Consider the following 22,640-nt stretch of genomic DNA (forward strand, 5'->3'; position numbering starts at 1 on the left):
AACTATTTTTACAAATTCTTTTAAAGTTTATTTTGAGAGAGAGCACGAGTGGGGGGGGGGGTGCAAAGAGAGAGGGAGAGAACAATCACCCTATTTTAAAAATATTATAGGGGTGCCTGGGTGGCTCAGTCGGTTAAGTGTCCGACTTCAACTCAGGTCATGATCTCTTAGTTTGTGAGTTCGAGCCCCGCGTTGGTCTCCGTGCTGACAGCTTGGAGCCTGGAGCCTGCTTCGGATTCTGTGTCTCCCTTCCTCCCTGCCACTCCCTCACTCATGCTCTGTCTCTCTCTGTCTCAAAAATAAATAAAAAACATTAAAAATTTTAAAAAAATAAAAATATTATAATTGGTGTAGTATAATCAAAAAATTATGGGGCACCTGGGTGGCTCTGCAGGTTGAGGGTCTGACTCTTGGTTCCAGCTCAGGGCATGATATCACGGGTCACGAGTTGGAACCCCACATAGGGCTGTGCACTGGCAGCACGAAACCTGCTTGGAATTCTCTCGCTCTCCCTCTGCTCCTCTCCCCCTCTCACGTGTTCTCTCTCTGAAAATAAATAAATAAACTTTAAAAAAAAATTATATTACAATCAGAAGACCTAAATTCAGGACCTAGGTTTGCCACTTTCTAGATCTGTGACCAAGGAAAATCTCTTAAATTTTCTTATTCATTTTTTTTTCAATTTTCTTATTCTTAAATGAGGACAGTAACTGTAAGTCCTCCAAGTCCTTTCCAAGTCTAATGTTCTGGGAATCTGTTGCAACAAATCACCTATCCAAATGCAGAGTTGTAAAAGATGATGTTTTACAGCTAGGCAAGGTAACTGCCATAATAATAAATGTCCATAATGATAACTTCAAGGCATTCTAACATCCTAAATTTCCTCTGGAGTCATCTTAAATGTATGTTAACTTTTAATTCATCCTTCCCAAGGAATTAAAATACACATGCGTGTATACACACACATATACTTGGGAAGTTGTAGGGAAGAGACTGTAGAAACTTTTTCTTCCTTGTCCCAGAGGTGTATATTTGCTAATCCTGTTATAACCTTGGTGGCCTTTTGAAAAACAGGCTTTTTTACAACTATATAACATACTATCCTAACAACGGTATTTTTATAACTTAGTTATCCTTACGTCTTACAATTACTACTTAGATCTACAAAATATACATTTGGGGAGATTTTCTTGTCATCTGAAATACCTACTGTTGATCGCCTCACGAATACCTTCCTTCTCCTGGGCTCTGTCTTGTCATTGTCTCCAATGTTTGCTAATTGATTTACACCCTTGCTGTAGGAAGGCTCTTAGGTTACACAGGGCCTTGACAGGAAGAAAACAGTTCTCTAGACAAGGAACCAAGGAAAGGATTCCCTACATCCTGCAGACACCATAAAAATTTTCAAATTTCCATGTAGGTAATCATACTTACGGTTTCCAACTTTTTATTTTGCCAAGGACGATTCATTTAAAGCAACTACCTTTTCTAAATATTATTTTATAAAATAAAAGATACTGCAACAGCAAAATATAAGAAAGACTAATTTTTTAAACAACTCATTATATTGACTTTTTTTTTCTCATTTTTTTTTCAATAAATTGCTAAGTGATCATAGGATGCTCACAGTTGTCTGGGAGTCTGTGCTCTATGACACTCCCTGGGTCTTTCAACCTAACACCCCACGGAAGTGTGAATCATTTCAAGCTCATCACGTGTGGGTGATACTTGAATTTCTCACAGACTGAGGGAGAGAATCACCAAAAGGACAGAATCCAAAGTGGCCACTTTAGAACTCAGGATACATGAGAAGAGAATGTCTCTGGAAGAAAATCTAGATAGCATTCTGTCATTCTGTAAGTTTATCCTCCAGATATCTCATCTCGTTGACTGCAACAGCACCAATTCCATAAATATATGGCCTTAATAGACAATGACTCTATCTTCTCTCTTTCCTTTTCTCCTTCTTCCACTGATGCTTCTGTGTCCCCCCTTCATTTCTATATTCTTTAATGAGAACATGGAAGAGGAGAGATAGAGAAAGAGAAAGAGGATGGTGACTTCAGAATGTAGTTACCAAAGGAAGACATAGCACACGTGGCTGTTATCGACATTCTCACTCACCATTATTGAGCTGTACTCTATGTTGATTCTTCCTCAGACATAGAGGGATGAATGAATACATGCATGTCTGAGTACATGCATGTCTGAATACGTGAATGAATGAATACTTGAACAAGTTAAATTTACCATTCCATTTAAATTCAACATAGCGTACAGGAATAAATGATTGATTTGGAGGAAGGAGTAGGGAGGTTAGTTATAATAAAGAGGTAGAGGGGGGTATGGTTTTCAAAATGGGAAAATCAGTATTAGATAGATGGACTGGTTTAGAAAGAAGAAAGAAGAAAACATTACAGGGACAATTAGGTAGTAAAAGATCATTGTTTGTGGGGATTCTATCACTCTCTGATATAGGTTTTAAAAAAGAACAAATTTAGGCTCCACATTCATTCACCTGGGCAACTCATTAAGATGGAAATTCTGAATCTGAAGGTAGAGAACAGGAACCAAGGCTCTATATGTCTGAGATGACCTGTGCTGGTCCATGAACCACAGTATGCAGAGAAAAGTCTTAGAATACAGCAGGCACTAATCAATGGTCAGGGGAGTTCTCTCATTTGACTGGGATGACAGTAGATCTCACATCTGCAGCCTCCAGAAGCTTCTCATCCTGAGTGATGCAGAGCTCAAATACTGCAGACATGGCATTGATATCTAACTCTTGTAGGATTTTTGTCCCCTCTTCACTTTTATTATATTGAACTATGTTTTTTTTTTTTTCCTCCCACCACCCTAACTCCTTTAATTGCTCATCATACACATATCTTTTGCCTCCTAAAAGTAGATATTCTACAAAGTTCAGTTTGGGTATCCTTTATAAACAGATCCCATTTATGACTTTAATTAAAACTGCCACACATTTGATTTTCAGATGTGTGTGTGTGTTGTGTGTGTGTGTGTGTGTGTGTGTGTGTGTGGAAAGAGAGCACTCAGAGTGATTTAAGCAAAAAGGAGATCTACTATTTTGTAAAAAGGAGCAATGATATCTTCAAGCAAGGCTTGATCAGGCTCAACTCTAACATATTTCTTTGCTTCTGCCTGTCTTTTGAGGTGCTGTCTTGATCCTCGGACTTGACCTACTTATCTCCGGAATATCCAGTTTCTTCCTTTGTGTTAAGAAAATGATTATCAAAGTTTTCAGCCTCATTTCCTATGAAAGAAAGAGGTATTTCCCATTCCCCAGAGTCCCACTAAACATCTTGTCACATCTCACTGACTCTAATTTGCCCAACACTGTACTAATCATTGAGGTGGTACAAATTTAGCTTAAAGAATTTGAGTGAAGTTAATAATACTACCCAAACCCCATAGGTGAAAATGGGAAAGAGTACTTTGGGCAGCAGAAAGGAGGAAAGAGCATCAAGGAGCAAATGGACAAAGGTCCCCTGCATTCAGTTCTAGATCCCTATCTCAAACAGTCAGTTTTACCATATTGCCTAACATTGCCCACAACTCTAGGTAAGATATTCTTCAAAAAACACCTCTCATCTCAAATTTCTTCTCCTTGCCATTCACTCTAAAAATTCGCACCCTACCCATCTTTTGGATCTTACCTCACAATTGACCTTTGACCTTTTTGAATCACATTGTCTCCCCCCACCCAGCAATATTCTTTTAGTTTATATTATTCTTCAATTATTTTATATGTCTCTTTCTATCCAACTAGGTTATAAGTACATTAGAAGATAAAGATATTTTACATTGTTTATATCCTTCTTCAATACCAAGTAGATTATCAGGCACATAGTCTGCACACAATAAGCAATTGCAGAATAAACCCTCTTATAATGAAACAGGCAGCACACTGAGGCAAAAGAACACTGAAGTGAGAAATACAGCTTTAGTTTCAGCTCTATCTTATACCCGTGGCCAATTTTGCATAAAGTATTTAACCGAGAAGCCTCACTATGACATCTACAAAACAGGCAGCTGTCTATATGCTGTACCTATCTCATCGATTGAAATGAAGTTATTTAAAAAGAAAAGGACGCTTACAAAGAAATTCAGAGGAGAATCTGGCAAAGAATTCTGACCTTTTAGGGAACACTTCCAGGAGGACAATGTAGCTGAGCTTGTAAATGTGAATATCCTTTAAATAAGGAGCAGGAGAAAGGAAAGTACACATGCTGGGGGAAGGAGAGCAGGGCAGAAGTTTAGGAATGAACATAGCCTTTTCCCTGAATCCTAGAAAACCACCCTAACCAACACTCATCCTTTTCGAGTGAAATTGAAAAAAAGAAGCCTTTTGCTATTACTCTTTTGACAGTGAGGAATCCGGAATTTTCCAGCATTTTCAGCTAATCCCTAACTCTGGCTCTGTGAAATATCAGGAGTTCCTTTAGGAAAATAAAAGCAGCTATTGCCAGTCAAACCACTTATACCACAAAAATCACAGAATCACAGAAAGGGAAGGAACAGTAAGAAGGTATCTGGTTCCTTTAATTAAGAGATATGTCAACTTTCTGGATCAGACAAGAAGCCAACTTTTCAAAGGCTACAAGGAGCTTTTAAAACAGTCTCCTTTTGATGTAAATTCTTATTGTGTGACTATATGCAGCCTCATACACATATAAATGCATTTAGTTCGCCCTGAATCCCCAAAGCCTTAACTTTGGAAGGGACTAATAGACTCTCAAACCTAAGACTACAGAAGAGCTAACCAGAGAGAGGTTCTTTGTGAAAACAACTGTAGTCTTAACTGGACACCTGATTCTTCTCTTTGCGGTAACATCACATTGTTAGCTCGTGCTTAATGTAAACGTGATATCCCTGAGAGAAATCTAAAATACCCAGCAAGATTGTTACCTAACAATAAGGACAAACAGGAAAACAGATGGAGGTCATTTGGATATGTTTCAAATCCCTAGCCATTTGAATCCAGCAAACAAATGTAAGCAACTATCAAAATAACATCTACAGGATACCAGTATCTTTTCTCTGATATCCTTTCCATCTAATTTTAGCAAGGGAATTCTTTGGAGTTATTTCTGATGAGTTTAGTAATCACACAATGATAACTTTGTTTGGTAATCAGCTTAAGTCTTTCTTTAATGCAACTCAGTTCAGTTTCTTAAGCCCCATGATACATTTTTATAAATTTTGACCTCACAAATATCCTATAAAGGATAAATAATAGCTTTACTAATAATAAAATATAAATATATGCTTATTTCTTAGTTTTAGTTTTTCACTTCATTATCTGTGTGCTTCATTTCATAAACAGAAGAGCAATTGTAACAGAGTACAATATTTCCTCAATATCTACCTTTAAATATGAGACATTTAAAAGTAGTTTTCAAATAAACGGACTTTTATTGCTAATAGGACTATAGAGAAAGAACACTCCATTCATTGTTGAGTATATATAACAATTTAACTTTTACAGAAGACATTTTAATTATATTTTAAATTTTTACCTAGAAATCCCATGGCCAGAATTTTACTTATAGATAGATAGGTATAGAAATTGTATCAAAATATAGGTACAAAGATTTCATTTCAGCATTTTTGTGAGTGCAAAAATAAATTAACAGCAACAACAAAACAGCAAATACAAAAGCAACTATCTCATCTGCAGGGGACTGGTTAAATAAGTTTCAGGATACCTACCAAGAAAAATGGCTACCGTAGAAAAGAAAAGTGAATACCAGTCGTTCACACTCTTAAAAGTACATGTTCAGTGTAAAATTCAAGATGCAAAACACTATGTATCATGTGATTTCTTTCCTGGAAAGCAACAACAAAAAGAATATACAAATAGACATACCTGAATTTTCTTTTTTTCTTCCTTTTGAGAAACTAGAAATTTTGGGGGAAAAAAATCAGTCATTATCTGAGAAGTGGAATGAAAGAAAATGGATGAAGGAGGTTTTTATTTATTTTTATGTTTTTACACAATTTTAAAAATCAATTTATTTACTTTGAGAGACAGAGAGGAAGCACGAGTTCGGGAAGGGGCAGATAGGGAGAGAGAGAGAATTCCAAGCAGGCTCCAGGCCATCAGCACAGAGCCCAATGGGAGACTCGAACCCAGGAACTGTGAGATCATGACCCAAGCTGAAATCAAAAGTCAGATGCTTAACTGACTTAGCCACCCAGGCGCTTTGAGGAGGTTTTTATTTTTAGTCCTATAACTTTCCATACTGCTGAGTTTTCTATTCTTATATATGTGCAGTTTTTACTATTGTTTTAAATTGTTTTTAATTTTATTTGTATCTGTGCAGTGAGGTTAGAGGCTATAATTGTTTTCCTTTTTGAACTACTATGTGCTTGAAAAAAAAGTCACAAGTCATACATACATGTTTTATTTTCCATACGCAATGAAAATAGGAAGTCTGGCTACTTAGGGCTTTAATATGAATATGAGGACTTTCCAGGACAGGAAGAGGGTATGCAACATGTCTCAAAAAGTATTTCACTGCAGAACTTTTTAAAAAATAATATCCACAGACTTCAATATTCCATGCAGGAAACGTTAAAAAAAAAAACTGACTTCACTGATCAATAAAATATCCATTGAATGGGTTCCTTCTTGCTGTTAATGAAAGAGATTATACAATGCAGTTGACTTAAGTCCTATGAGTATTTTTACCTTGATGCATATTTTTTAAGTTGATTTATTTATTTTTTGTAATCTCAACACCCAATATGAGGCTCTAACTCAAAATCCCAAGATCAAGGAGTCTCATGCTTTTCTGACTGAGCCAGCCAGGCACCCCTTGGTGCATATTTTATAACAATTAAATTTATACTTTTGTAGAGCAGGCGTCACCTTTTTCTGTAAAGAGTGTAGGGACCAAGGGCAGGCTACACCAAGATAGGCCACTTTGGCCTGAACATTATTTTGAGTTAATACTAATCAAAATTAAGCAAATGCAAGAAAAGCTCTCTTCCAGGTCCTCAATTGTCTAAATTGACATTGGAAGGAAGAGCCTGTACCAGGAAGAGAGCTGTTAACAAAGACTCCCCTTTACCTAAGAGATTTATCTGCATAATAGAGCAATCTTTGTGTGTTTGTTTGTTTGTTTCAAAACATTTTCTTTCACCTTCTTGCTAATGGCCTTCCTCCCCTTTATATCTTCGGACCCTACTCCTCTCCTTAGCTCATATAAGCTTCATGTTGCCTCACTGTCTTTGGAATTTCACGTCTGTGTGGATTCCCTGTGTATACGTTGTTAAATTTGATCTTCTTTTGTTAATCTGTCTAACGTCAATTTGATTCTAAGTCCAACTAGAAGGACTTTGAAGAGGAGGGGAAAGTCTTTCTCCCTGACTTTTGGCAGATTTGGGAGGATACTTTCACTTGCTGGACACTGCTGGCCGCAGACTCTGCTACAGCTGAGAGATCCTTGGGACACCTGACAAGCAGCCAGCAAAAGTTGAGATTTCTTAAGTCAGACTCCCAGAATCTCCGTGGAGTCCTATGGAACAAGAGTGGTGACAGTCCTCTTTCTCTCTTTCTAGATTTAGATTAGCAGGAGAAAATATTTGTAGAACTAGTTCCTTGGGCCTAGCAACTCTTTGGTTAAATTTGGTAAAGTACTCTTTTGGATACTGATCCATTTCCTCCCAGAGATGGTCTTTGTTTTATTGTCCCTTTTGTTTGATGTGCACTTAAGGTAAAACTGTTGCTAAGGGATATCTCAGAAGTCAAAGTCACAAAACTGGTGGGCACAGGTCAAGCACTTAAAAGCTGTTACAGTGCTTCCCACCTCAAAAAGACTCCTGTGATAGGACAAATTGGTCAAAGAACAAATTAGATTGACACGCAGTCACCTGCCAACCTCAAGAAAATTTCCATGCAATGAGGTACAGTCTACACCAACACATGGTCTCTAACCCCACAGCGGATCCCTCTTAGGTATTCGTGTAGCTCCAAGAGACCCAGGGCTTAGCCAAGTTTGTTGATGTGCATAGATTTCCCTGCTGTCTTGTTCTGTATCCTAAGAGCTTGGCTTTGTGACCAGTGAGAACATTCTTTTTGGTCTTTGTTCTCCACCATTTGGAGATGTACCTACCAAGGCTCACCTTGATGACCAAATAGACTAGGGATCCGACTCTAACTTGCTTCCTCTCTCTCTCTCCCTCTCTGTCTCTCTCTGACTGTGCCAGCTGTCAGGGGTGTTTGTCATGAGAGGTTCCAGCCCATTGGAATCTTTGTTGTCTCAACCTTTGTTGCTTATTAGTGCTGAAAAGTCCCATACCAGTATCTCTTACTTGGTGTCACACATTAGTGGGTCTGTGACTAGAGGCATCTCATAATTTTGTGGGAGACCAGAGACATTATTTTCACCACACACCATCCTTACTGCCTGTGCAGCAAAGGTCCTTCCTTTCTTAGACTAGTTTTGGGAGCAAACTTTTGGATCAAGGGGCTGTATCACCTTTGCCTTCTCTGGAGGCATCTTGCATCTTTGGCTAAGCCATTAAGGCTTAGTTGTTTGAGTCACTATTAGCTCCTAGTTGCCATTGGCCAGATGAAGATCCTTTAATCTGGCTATCTGTGAAAGAACAATAATCTTTATAGAAAGCTCTCAATTGTCTTATTGATAATAATGGCTAATCTTAGGGATTCCCTTGACAAAAATGAAATCAAAGAAATTAGACTTAAGATTTAAAAATAAATCTCCACCTCCAATGTAAATTTTTCTTAAAATCTGGCCTCATCTACCTATTTTAACTTACCTTTCTTTTAAGATATCCAGGGAGCACTCAAGCCTAATCTCGAAGTTCAAAGTGTACAAGTCACTCACATAAATACTAAAGCCAGGAAATACATCTAACAAAAGCACCTGAGAATGGCTGTAAGGCTTGCTTTGATCCTACCTTCCAGGGACTGATAATCCATCCCTGCCAGCCTCAGGCATTCCTACGCAATGCCCCTTACAGGTGTATTCTGGATCCCCACTGCAAAAGAATTCCTGTCTCCTCCATAGCAAAAAGTTTTAAATGATAAAGCCCTGTACTTCCACATTGAAAAGTTCCTACCAAATTTAGAGATTAAGAAGATTAATGACAAATCCCCTTTACAGGAAAACAAGACCAAAAATTTCTCCTGGGCTCTCCTACAAATGATCTGTGAAAGGCCAATGTTCTTCAGGGCCAATAGAAGCCAAGGTTGAATTACATACCCGGAAAGAAGGCTTTTGTTAAAATGCTTTATACAGGTTTTACAAAGATGAAAATCTTTTGATTCCAATTTTAGTTAAAAATCTCCTAATATAAAAGAAGCAAATTTTGTTTAAAAGGCAGTCCAGTTGCTTGAGATTCAAGTTGTAATCTAGTTCTCTGCAGAATTATAAACAACTTTTTGTCCTTCAAATCTTTACAGAACCAGAAATGCAACTCTAGAAACAAGTCAGAGCTCACCACTCTTTACCAATCCCCAAACCTCACCTATTCCAAAATGTTTGTAGATATTATGAAAGATCAAGCTTTAAAACAAGTGTCCTGTACTTAAGAAAAAAAGGTAAGTTTTAAACCACAATTACCCTGACACTTTGTAAACAAACAACAAATTCATTCTTTCTATCCCTTCAAATTATAAGCCACATGTCTTTAAAACATAAACACAGCACACAATTGCTTGAAATTGAGGAAATAAAAGGGAAAAGGACTTTAAATTTTTTTCATGTTTATTTATTTTTGAGAGAAGGAGCATGAGTGGGGGGGTGGGAGAGAGAGAGAGAGAGAGAGGGAGAGAGAGAGAGAGAGAGAGAGAGAGAGAGAGAGAGAACCTGAAACAGGCTCCAGAATCTGAGCTGTCAGCACAGAGCCCAACGTGGGGCTTGAACTCCTCAACAGGGAGATCGTGACCTGCGCTGAGGTCAGACGCTCAACCAACTGAGCCACCCATGCCCTGAGTTTTTTTGTTTTTTGTTTTAATACAAACTGCTAAAATGGCTTTTGTGTCCAGACTCTTGCACCTCTCATAACAGACAGATAGCCACCAAATCTCTACTTTGGAGAAAACATTAATACTTCCTCTGTCTTTATGATGTAAAATTTCTACCCCCACCTTTCTAGGACTTAAGAGCCATTCTTTGAAATACAAAAAATTATGGAGGACTTTCAGGAAAGTTTTTCACAAAAAGAAAAAAAAAAAGAATGTATTTGGGAATTGGGCCTTTAATGTCCTTTCCACAAATAGAATAAAAGCCAGAAGACTGTTTGCATTTTGTCTGTGTGTGTTTCCATGAATTTTGTCTGTGTATGTGTTCATATATGCTATAAACATAAGACATTTTTTCCACCTCTGGATGGTATTGCTAAAATTAATTTGCAAAAGAGCTCTTTTTAGGTGGTTCTAAAGCAAGCACTTGTAAAAATTGGGCATTCCAAAATCCTGAAAGATAGAAACAAATCAAAATGCTTTTTTTTCATGTTTACATAATCTGGGAAAATATTCAGTTCTAAAGTGAATTTAAGGTTGTTGGTTTAATTAAAATAAAATTGCCTTCTGTTTATGCGTTAGTTGGAAGACTTTTAATTTATCTGTGTTTAATGAAGGTCGAATAGGTTCGTGTTGTCTCTGTTGCTTATTTGTCAAAAAAGAAAAATGAAAATAATGGTTAACTTTGTCCAATGTCCATCATGTTTGTGGGTAATCTAAACATTATTGTTAAGAATAAGTAGGTTAAATACATGTAAATAAGATTGAAAGGTTTATATGTAAACTACTGGGTGGCCTCCAAAATGTTTGATAACCTGAAAGTTCAGAGTTTTGCTGAGTTAGATAAAAGTTGAATTTGTTGCATATCTAGCTTTTCCAAACAAGATAAAATAATGAAATGTTAAGCACTAAATATAGATTTGTCTACTTTTGTCTTATGTCAATAAACTAAAGATACGTATGAGTCTGTTAGTAAACTTGATTTATGCTTTAATAAAATTGCACATTAAAAACACACATTTCTAGGGGCGCCTGAGTGGCTCAGTCAGTTAAGCGGTCCAACTTAGCTCAGGTCATGATCTTGCAGCTCGCGGGTTCGAGCCCTGCATCAGGCCCTGTGGTGACAGCTCAGAGCCTGGAACCAGCTTCAGATTCTCTGTCTCTGTCTCTGTCTCTCTCTGCCCCTCCTTCAATCATGCTCTGTCTCGCAAAAATAAACATGAAATTCTTTTTAATAAAATAAAAAAACACATTTCTAGAAATTATAAAATGTATTCATAAATTTGCTAATCTAAAAAATACTGGTATAGCAAACTGTTCACAATTCCTTACTACTTAGTTTTCACTAGAAACTAAGGTTTCTAAGAATTAAGAATTCTTCTTTTTAATGTTTTTTTTTAAGAGAGAGAGAGTGAATGGGGGAGGGGCAGAGAGAGAGGGGGGACAGAGGATCTAAAGCAGGCTCTGCCCTGACAGCACAGAGCCCCATGCGATGTGCTAACTCACAAACCGTGAGATCATGACCTGAGCCAAAGTCAGATGCTTAACTGGCTGAGCCACCTAGGTGCCCTGGAGTTAAGAATTCGAATAAATGTAATTAAGACTCCTAGAAATATGAGAAACAATGCTGTAAGCAGAAAAAATAAGAGTTGAAATTTTTGGGGAAAAAAAACAGTGAGGAATGGAAATACATTTTTCTTAAGGGAAAAGAAAGTAATTTTGTCCTATGGTTATTTAAAGAAGAAAAAACTTGTTGAAAGTAAAGTTATAGAAGGTTTAAGGAGAGGGAATGGTGTAGAAGGGAATTTTGTGTATGCAATGCTGGCTAAGATTGGAATAAATGTAAGTAAATGAGTTTTAATATAAAAATTCAAATAACCAACTTCTATGTTAAAAAAAAAAAAAGTTGTCTTAGACAATTGATCTACTCTTAATAAGACATTGTAAATGTTTTTATCTTTCAAGTTCTGCCTAGAAAACAAGGATTAAAAAGGTAAATTTTTCTCACATCTGTGTAACCTTATGTATTTGTTTTTGATATCTTTTATTGTCACTTAGGTTAAATGGGTAATTAAATATTATTTCATAATAATCTATGATCCTATTTAATCAAATGTTCAAATCTTTTGATATTTTCTGATGTACTTCCCAAAGTCAAATTCTGAAATGAAATCTTCTGACCACAATCTAACTGAGATGTTCCAGAGAGCTGGAACATTTCAAAGATTTTGTAAGAAATTAGACTAATTAGACTTATTTGGTGTGTTAAATTACACGGAAAACATTGTCAAATAAGCAAATTACATTTGTGTAGCTTGTAATTAAAATAAGTGTTCTAAAATTGTAGAAAACCCTATTTATGATATTGAGGTATGTTATTACCTTGTGGTGTGTGTCACAGAAATAACAAAAGGTCCATTGCATCATAATGAACTCTAATCAGATTTTTAACCACGGCCATTTTTAAGTTACCGTTTTACACTGATGCTATTGCAAATGTGTTTCCTCTTCAGTGACTCATAAAAAGAACTCTTGAGTATAAGTTTCTGATTAACATTAAGGTCACAAATTAGAATTTCCAAAACTAGCGGAACAACTGGATTCTAACAAAACAAAAATTAACATGGACTGAATGAACTGAGGAAGATAATCATAATTTCTATGGCTTTCTGTTTAAAACTCAGCCACTTTTTAAAAATGTTTTGTTTTTCCAGATCTAAGGAAATCTTTTCTTAAGCTAACTGACCCATAGCAATTTGATAAATTATACCATTATAAGTAGAATTGAAAATTTTCCCTTTTCTCCCTACTGAACCCTCCAGAATTCAAAAACCCAGTGAGTACTCTTATATTTTTATGGCAATATATTTATTTGCATAAGTTCAATAAGAATCTGTTTTACTTGTTTTTCTTTTTTTTTTTTTTTTATGCTTATTTTTGAGAGAGAGCACACGAGCAGGGGAGGGGCGGGGCATGGGGGGCAGAGGATCCGAAACAGGCTCTGTGCTGACAGCAGTAAGCCCGATGTGGGGCTCGAACTCACAAACCATGAGATCATGACTTGAGCCGAAGTCCGAAGTTCAACCCACCCAGCCACCCAGCTGCCCCCAGAATCTGTCCTCCTTGTAAGAAGACACCATTGGAAACTTTAGTTATATTATCAAGACTTCGACTGGAATGTCATATTTGAGACATGCATAAACTCAGATATGACCAGACAGATTTAAGGAACTAAGGCTGACTTTAGGGAGCCAACAGAGCCCCTTGGAGATGTTGGCCAGATACCTTGCCTATAGAGTTTCCAGCAGCCTCATTGCCAGGTGAACTGGAGATAGCCTGGAACCTGAGGCCTCAACCCAATCGCTCCCAAAAATGTCACTGAAGGCTCTTGGTCTCTTCAGGAGAAAGAATTCAAGGACAGACACAACACAGTGGATAAGCAGAACAAGCAGGAAAGTTTATGAAAGCAAAAGTACACTGTGGAGCTATAAGAGCAGGCAAGCTCAAGCCCAAGAGATTGCATACACCAGAATTTGAGTTTCTCTTTTATTGACAATGGTTAACAAGGGGGTGAAATATTCATTACTTGGGGCAGGGATTTCTTGGAAGCAGGGTTTCACACTTTTTCCTCCTTATTTAGTCAAGTGTTTCCTGTCATGACACCTGCCATCTTGGGCCTGTCTGGGTTGATCTGGCTTCTGTTGGCTTTGTTTTGGAGTGTGCCAAAACACGCTTTGGACAGGCCTCTGACTTGCCCCATAGCAGCCATGGCTTTCTTTTTGCTGGCCTTCAGGCCTCCTGTTAGAACCTAACTAGATTCCTCATATGTACATTATTAAATGTGATTTTCTCCTGTTAATCTTCTTACGTCAATTTGATTCTAAGTCCAGCTAGAAGGACCTTGAAGGGGAGAAGTTCTTCCTCCCTGACAAAAGCCTGAAAGTAAATACTTTAGGTTTTGTGAGCCATATGGTATCTGTAGCAACTACTCACTCTGAAGATCCAGAGGGAAGCAGCTTCTGAATTCGATGGTTGTCTGAATTTGGCCTATGGGCCACAGACTGAAAATCCCTGGCTAACATTACTTTTCATGTATATCATTTAAACTAAGAACCAAATAGTTCTATAAAGGATGTGGTATGCTGAGTTTGGGGATCATCCACTCTGTAAAAGGCTAGACAGCTCTATTTGGCTATGGGTGATTCCCATGGATCGGTGACAGCTCAGGACTGAGCGAGGCAGCATTGCTAGTAGCCAAGAGAAATATTCTTCAGTCCTAAAATAGGAATTGGGGACATAACACAGTATTTGCTATGACCCTCTCTTCAACACAGATATCTGAATCAGATTACTATCAGTATATTTACTTATTTGCTTAATGCTAGAATACACCAGAAATACTTTCAAATTTGCCAACCCATCCCACTAGGGATTTGGAGAAGAAAGCTAGGAACTAGATTTCGATATTGGTTAGCAGTCTTTTTCATCCTAATGGACATATTTAAAATACTGTCTTCAAAGGTTACTAGTATTCCTTCTTTTCTCGTCTTGTTAGCATGCTTATGGTATTCATTTGAGACTTGTTGCTGTTTGTACTTTAAGATTTTTTTTTAATCTCTGTTGATTTTATTAATTCATTCATTCATTCATTCATTTTAGATTAGAAAACATTATCATGGTTCCAAAAGTCAAGGCTATATAAAATACCCAGAGAACTATCATTCCTCTCCCCACGCCTTTCTTCTATTCCTACACCCTCAATTCTCCCATCCTGATCCCACCCATTCTCTGTAAATAACCAATCCCACTAGTTTTTGGTATTTCTTCAGGTGTTCCTCTTTATAATGTTAAATACATATATTTAGATTTTCTTATTTCTCCATATTCTTATATAAAAGTAGAATACTACTATTAACCTTTTTCTCTTCACTTTTTTAACTTTATGTGTTTTGGAAATCCCTCCATTTCAATTCCTAGGAAGCTTATTCATTCTTTTATAGAGCTTCCTGGTTCCCCAATGTGTGGGAATACTATAGTTTATTCAACTAGTCACTTATGTTGGAATATTTTAGATTGTTCCAATGTTTTGCAGTTGTAAGCAATGTATCAATTCAAATTTAAGCATATACATTTTTGTGTTTTTTGGAACTTTATCTTCAGAGTTAATTCCTAGAAGTAGGATTACTAGGTGTTTTATGTTAATAGATTCTCTTTTTTAAAAAAAAAATATTGAGCCTACCTTGAATTCCTGAAACAAATCCCATTTGTATATAATATATGATTTTATTACTGTGGTGTTAAATTCTGATCATCAATGCTTTATTTAGTATTTTTACAATAATATTCATAAGTGACACTAATCTGTGATTTCTTCTTATTGTACTCACTTCATCAGATTTAAGTGTCATTGTTATACTTCTGCCTAAAACAAGAATTAAAAAATTGTCTTTTATTTTATCTTGGAAATAATTCATGTAGATTTGGGACCATCTTGTTTTTGAAGGTTTTGTAGAAGTTTCTGTGAAAATATCTGATATTAGTGCTTTTTTGTCAGTATTTCCTAGATAATTTTCTCTATTCTACAAAACTTTCTGTATCTTCTAGAAACAATATACATTTAATCTATGTTTTCATATTTATTTGTTGGAAATGTCAGCTGTTTCATATGTTTTAAAATTATTCTCTTTAAATATTTATTTTATCCCTTGTCAACTATTACATGAATATTGGTGTTTTCCTTAATTTTTCTAAAGAAGTCTGTTAGTGGTTTATTTTATTTTTTAAGATATGATTTTGAGTTATTAATTAAATATAATGTCTTCAATTTCCTACTTCATTTAATTTCTATTTTTATATTCATCATTTCTGTGTATGTGTGTATGTATATTGCTTTATTTGTTCTTCTTTTTCCAGGTTTTGAGTTGGGGATTACATTATTTTTCATTCTTTCATTTTTATTAATGAAAATGTTTAAGGTTATAGATTTCCCACTAATGTGCTTTAAATGCATTTCAGGGGCACCTGGGTGGCTCAGTCAGTTAAGCATCCGACTTCAGCTCATGTGATCCCGCAATTCATGAGTTGGAGCTCCGCATCAGGCTCTGCACTAAGAGAGCAGAATGTTAAGAAATAACATGGAGATCCAGTATATCCTTCGTTTAGCTTCCCACAATGGTAATAATTTTCAGATCTGTGAGCCTTCTTCAGATTTCACCAGTTTTCCTGTATTTGTATGTGTGTATTTACTTCTTAACAATTTTATCACACATATAGATTTGTGTAACCCTCACAACAATCCATATACAGAACAGTTCCTTCACAAAAGATCCCAAAGTGGGTGCCTGGGTGGCTCAGTTGGTTAAGCATCTGACTTCGGCTCAGGTCATGATCTCAACGTTCATGAGTTTGAGACCCACATCGGGGCCTGGGCTGACGGCTCAGAGCCTGGAGCTTGCTTTGGATTCTGTGTCTCCCTCTCTCTCTGTCCTTCCTCTACCCATTTTTTGTCTTTCTCTCTCAAAAAGAAATAAACATTAAAAATAAATAAATAAATATAAAGATCCCTCATGCTGTCCTTTTATAGCACAACAAACTAGCTGTCTTCCCTATCCCTAACTCCTGGTAACAAATAGATCTGTTCCCCATCTCTATAATGTTGTAATTGCAAGAATGCTATATAAATGGAATCATACAATATGTAGCCTTTTGAGATTGGCCTTTTTTCCTCGGCCTGATACTTTGAGACCTATCTTAGTCATTGTATGTATCCAGAGCTCATTCCTTTCCATTGCAGATTAGTATCCATGGTACGGATATAGCACACTGTGTTTAACTACTGGCTTGTTGGAGGACATCTGGATAGGGTCCAGGTTTCGGCTGTTATGAATGAGGCATCCTACCTATGAATATTCATGTGCAAGATTTTCATGAACATAACTTTTCATTTCCCTTGGATACATATCTGAGAGTTCAATTGCCGGATTGTACAGTCATTACAAATTTAGCTTTGTATTAAGCTTCTATACTCTTACCCAGAATGATTGTACCATTTTACATTCCCACCAGCAATCTATGAGTAGTGCAGTTTCTCTACATCCTCATCAGCATTTAGTGTTATAATTTTTTTATATATTTGGGGGCTCCAGTATTCGGTGCATAGACATTTATAATTGTTAGCTCTTCCTGATGGATAGACCCTGTGATTATTATATAATGCCCTTCTTCATCTCTTGTTACAGCCTTTAATTTAAAGTCTAGTTTGTCTGATATAAGTATGGCTACTCCAGCTTTCTTTTGGCTTCCAATAGCATGATAAATAGTTCTCCATCCCCTCACTCTCAATCTAAAGGTGTCCTCAGGTCTAAAATGAGTCTCTTGTAGACAGCAAATAGATGGGTCTTGTTTTTTTATCCATTCTGATACCCTATGTCTTTTGGTTGGCGCATTTAATCCATTTACATTCAGTGTTATTATAGAAAGATACGGGTTTAGAGTCATTGTGATGTCTGTATGTTTTATGCTTATAGTGATGTCTCTGGTACTTTGTCTCAGAGGATCCCCCTTAGGATCTCTTGTAGGGCTGGTTTCGTGGTGACAAATTCCTTCAGTTTTTGTTTGTTTGGGAAGACCTTTATCTCTCCTTCTATTCTAAATGACAGACTTTCTGGATAAAGGATTCTCAGCTGCATATTTTTTCTGTTTAGCACACTGAAGATATCGTGCCAAGACTTTCTGGCCTGCCAAGTTTCAAAAGAGAGATCAGTCACGAGTCTTATAGGTCTCCCTTTATATGTGAGGGCACGTTTATCCCTTGCTGCTTTCAGAATTTTCTCTTTATCCTTGTATTTTGCCAGTTTCACTATGATATGTCGTGCAGAAGATCGATTCAAGTTACGTCTGAAGGGAGTTCTCTGTGCCTCTTGGATTTCAATGCCTTTTTCCTTCCCCAGTTCAGGGAAGTTCTCAGCTATAATTTCTTCAAGTACCCCTTCAGCACCTTTCCCTCTCTCTTCCTCCTCTGGGATACCAATTATGCGTATATTATTTCTTTTTAGTGTATCACTTAGTTCTCTAATTTTCCCCTCATACTCCTGGATTTTTTTATCTCTCTTTCTCTCAGCTTCCTCTTTCTCCATAACTTTATCTTCTAGTTCACCTATTCTCTCCTCTGCCTCTTCAATCTGAGCCGTCGTGGTTTCCATTTTGTTTTGCATTTCGTTTAAAGCGTTTTTCAGCTCCTCGTGACTGTTCCTTAGTCTCTTGATCTCTGTAGCAAGAGATTCTCTGCTGTCCTCTATACTGTTTTCAAGCCCAGCAATTAATTTTATGACTATTATTCTAAATTGACTTTCTGTTATATTATTTAAATCCTTTTTGATCAGTTCATTGGCTGTTGTTATTTCCTGGAGATTCTTCTGAGGGGAATTCTTCCGTTTGGTCATTTTGGATAATCCCTGGAGTGGTGAGGACCTGCAGTGCACTTTCCCTGTGCTGTGGTGTATAACTGGAGTTGGTGGGCGGGGCTGCAGTCCGACCCGATGTCTGCCCCCAGCCCACCGCTGGGGCCACAGTCAGACTGGTGTGTGCCTTCTCTTCCCCTCTCCTAGGGGCGGGATTCACTGTGGGGTGGCGTGGCCCGTCTGGACTACTTGCACACTGCCAGGCTTGTGGTGCTGGGGATCTGGCGTATTAGCTGGGGTGGGTAGGCAAGGTGCACGGGGTCAGGAGGGGCAGGCTTAGCTCGCTTCTCCTTGGGTGATCCACTTCAGGAGGGGCCCTGTGGCAGCGGGAGGGAGTCAGATCCGCTGCCGGAGGTTTGGCTCCACAGAAGCACAGAGTTGGGTGTTTGCGCGGAGCGAGCAAGTTCCCTGACAGGAACTGGTTCCCTTTGGGATTTTGGTGGGGGATGGGCGGGGGAGATGGCGCTGGCGCCTTTGTTCCCCGCCAAGCTGAGCTCTGTTGTCCGGGAGCTCAGCAACTCTCCCTCCCTTTGTCCTCCAGCCTTCCCGCTTTCCGAGCAGAGCTGTTAACTTCTGACCTCCCAGACGCTAAGTCGCGCTTGCTGTCGGAACACAGTCCGTCCGGCCCCTCCGCTTTTGCCAGCCAGACTCGGGGGCTCTGCTTGGCCGGCAGGCTGCCCCTCCACCCCGGCTCCCTCCCGCCAGTCCGTGGAGCACGCACCGCCTGGCCGCCCTTCCTACCCTCTTCCGTGGGCCTCTCGTCTGCGCTTGGCTCCGGAGACTCTGTTCTGCTAATCCTCTGGCGGTTTTCTGGGTTATTAGGCAGGTGTAGGTGGAATCTAAGTGATCAGCAGGACGCGCGGTGAGCCCAGTGTCCTCCTACGCCGCCATCTTCAAATCTTCCAATTTTTTAATTTTAACTATTTTGATACATGTACAGGGCTATCTCGATATGGTGGGGTTTTTTTTTTGTTTTGTTTTGTTTTTGTTTTTGGGCATGAAGCCCAACATAGAGCTTGAACTCAGGACTCTAAGAGTTAGTTGCTTAATCGACTGAGCCACCCAGGCACCTCTATCTCAGTATGGTTTTAATTTGCATTTCCCTACTGGTAAATGATGTTGAACATCTTTTCACTGCTTATTTGCCATCTATATGTCCTTTTTGGTGAAACGTGTGTTCACGTCTTTTGCCAATTTTCTAATAGGATTTTTCATTTTTTTTAGAGTTTGGTTTGAGAGTTTTATATATTCTAAATACAAGTCCTTTTCCAAATATGTGGTTTGCAAATATTTTCTCCCAACCTGTAGCTTGTTGTTTTCTCCTCTTCACGGGATAGAACAATGGCTTTGTAAAGCAAAACTTTTTTTATAGAGCAAAGATTTCTAACTCTGATGAGGTCCATTTTATCAATTTTTACTTCTATGGATTGGCCTTTTGGTGTCAAGTTCAAGAACTTTCCACTTAGCCCTACATCTGGGATATTTTCTCTTATGAATTGCTTTTATGTCTTTGTCAAAATTTTCAAAAATAAAAGTGTATTCCTCCAATAATACCACAGTCTTGATTACTTTAGCTATTTGGAAAGCCTTAATATCAGCCACAATAATTCCTCCCATTTTATTCCTTGCTTTTTTCAAAATTATTTTGACTATTCCAGGTCCAGTGACTTTCCATGTAAATTTTAGAATATGCTTATCTATGTTTACAAAAAACCTTGCTGAGATTTTGTTTTTATAAGAATTGCATTATACCTATAGGTCGATTTGAGGAGAATCGATTTTTTTTTACTATATTAAGGCTCTAATCAATGAACACAGTATGCCTCTTCATTTATTTAGATCTTTTCTATTTCTTTCATCAGCATTTTATAATTTTAACCTTACATATATTGTCCATTTTTTAATGTATATCTAAGAATTGTACTTTCTTTGGAGCAATTGTGATATTGTGTTTTTAAGTCGAAATTCATTCTTAGCATGTGAATTAATATCTGTCTGTTAGCCTCATATCTTGTAACCTGAGATGACTCGTTAGTTCCAGGAATTTCTTTTGATAGATTCTTGCAATAACATAAACAATAATATGATAATATAATCTATAAATAGAAATGATTTTATTTCTTCCTTTCTACCTGTAAGCATTTATATTCTTCTTCTTACCTTTTGCACTGGCTGTAGTGTTTTTGCCATTATTTAAAAAATTTTTTGTTTTAGTTTGTATTTATCCTTTTCCTGAGAAGAAAAGCTAGTAAAAGCAAGATAAAAGGGGCCAGCCAGATGTCTGAGGCTGGATACTCCCCTTGCATACTTCTGGCTTCTGTAATCTTCTGGCCTCCACTGTCCACCAACTGCCCGGATAGCATCACTGATAAGTGCCCCCTCCCCTTTTTCTTTTGTCTCTCAACCCCCTGCCATCCCAGCCATGAAAGGAGGCAGATGCCAAGGTTTGGGGCTCAGCCTTTGGAGGTGACTCCATTGGGCTGGCACCAGTGTGCAATAAACAGTCTTTTCCTGATTCCCCGAGTGTTTGTGGCTTGTCTCTTCCTGGGCGCCGAGTATTTACTGTAACATTACCAATATACAAATCATGTATTTTTATTTTGTATTTTTGATGCTTTCACATTTTAGGGTCCCGCTGGAAAGAGTGCCCCTCCCAAGGCTAGCTAATTCCTAGAGATAGCAACCAATTCACCTAGGGTATGTCTTTTGTATGCAAACCAACCAACCCAGAGCCCAGACTCCCAAACACCTCCTTTATCAGGCTCTCACATTCTTGGCCACTATTCACCTCCTATGCTTTCTTCCATACACAGAAGCACTATTGTGCTTTTTTTTTAATGGAGTAGTTCATATTTTCATAAGTTTGAGTATATGACACGTGCATTCAGTTTTTGTTTTCAGTCTAAATCATCTGTCTAAAGTGTCTTCACTAGATTTTTCTTGTATAAGTAGATATCTTCCATGATTCCAGCTGATGCATTTAACAATACACAGACTGATTGCTGGAATTAGTAATAGCACAGCACATAGCAGAAAGATGAAGCCTGTGTATTAACCAATGGTGACTGCGTAAGTAACTGTAAAAGTGTTACGACACCAGGCTGGAACACTGGCAGAAAAACCAAGCGGCACTCGGAGATCTTGGTGGATCAGAGATTGATTTAACACCGGCAGGCTCAGAGGAGACTGTTTCTCCAAAGATCTGAGCTCTGAATAAAGGGGGGGGAAGGGTAATTTATAGTTGTCAGCTTCCTTATCTGTGGTGGGTTTTTGCGCACTTGGCAAACAGGGCAAGAAGAACCCGGAAAAGGGGTCTGTAAGCTAGAGATCAGAGCTTGTTTTAGTCCCTTTGGCCCTTTGGTGTAAAACTTTATTCATTTTCCCAACAAAAGTAGAAACTGCAATGACTCCACCAACGCTCTAAGAAAGCAGTGCCAGCCAAAGAGTGTGGTTCACTGTGTAGTCCCCATAGTAAGGCATGACCGTTCCTCTTGGGATCTGTGAGCATAACAGAGTATCATTTCAATGGCAGTTGTCTTCTGATCTTTTGGCCTTGCCACACCTAAATAATGATAAAACCTATATTTTAAAATAAAGAGCTGCTTAACAAAAGGTTTTTATTCCTGGTAGAAAGACCCTTTGTTTTATATTTTATAACTAATTTCTAGTTTTATTGTGTTGTTACAAAATGTTATCAGCATATTCTCTTTTTATCAGGGTGATGTGGGAGCATAAGGCAACCTTGAGGGCAAAGTACAAGCTAGCATATCCTTCCACCCCCAACCAAGGTGGGCTATGTGTGACATTCCTCAGGCACTCCTGGCTGCCCAAGAACAAAGGAAAGGAAAGAAAACAAATGGCTGACTGATAGAGATCACAGTCATATAGGACATGGGTCTCCATCAGTTTACAAATATCTTAGTAAATTACAAGAAAAAGGCAATCTTATTAATAGCCGTAATCTCCAGAAACCTATAGACTCAGCTTCCTGGAGCTCCAACATCACCCCTCCATAGTGATGTGGGGAACAAAGACAAGAAATAAATGGCAGGTAAAATTAAATTTCCTTATAACCTGCAGCCCATTGACAAATACTTGACACAAATAAGGAATATGACATTTCTCCAGGAACCCCCTACTGTCCGAATGTTAATGCTTTGCTAGAG

The sequence above is a fragment of the Panthera onca genome, chromosome A1 (genome assembly GCF_046562875.1).
Source record: "Panthera onca isolate mPanOnc1 chromosome A1, mPanOnc1 haplotype 2, whole genome shotgun sequence".
Taxonomy (NCBI): domain Eukaryota; kingdom Metazoa; phylum Chordata; class Mammalia; order Carnivora; family Felidae; genus Panthera; species Panthera onca.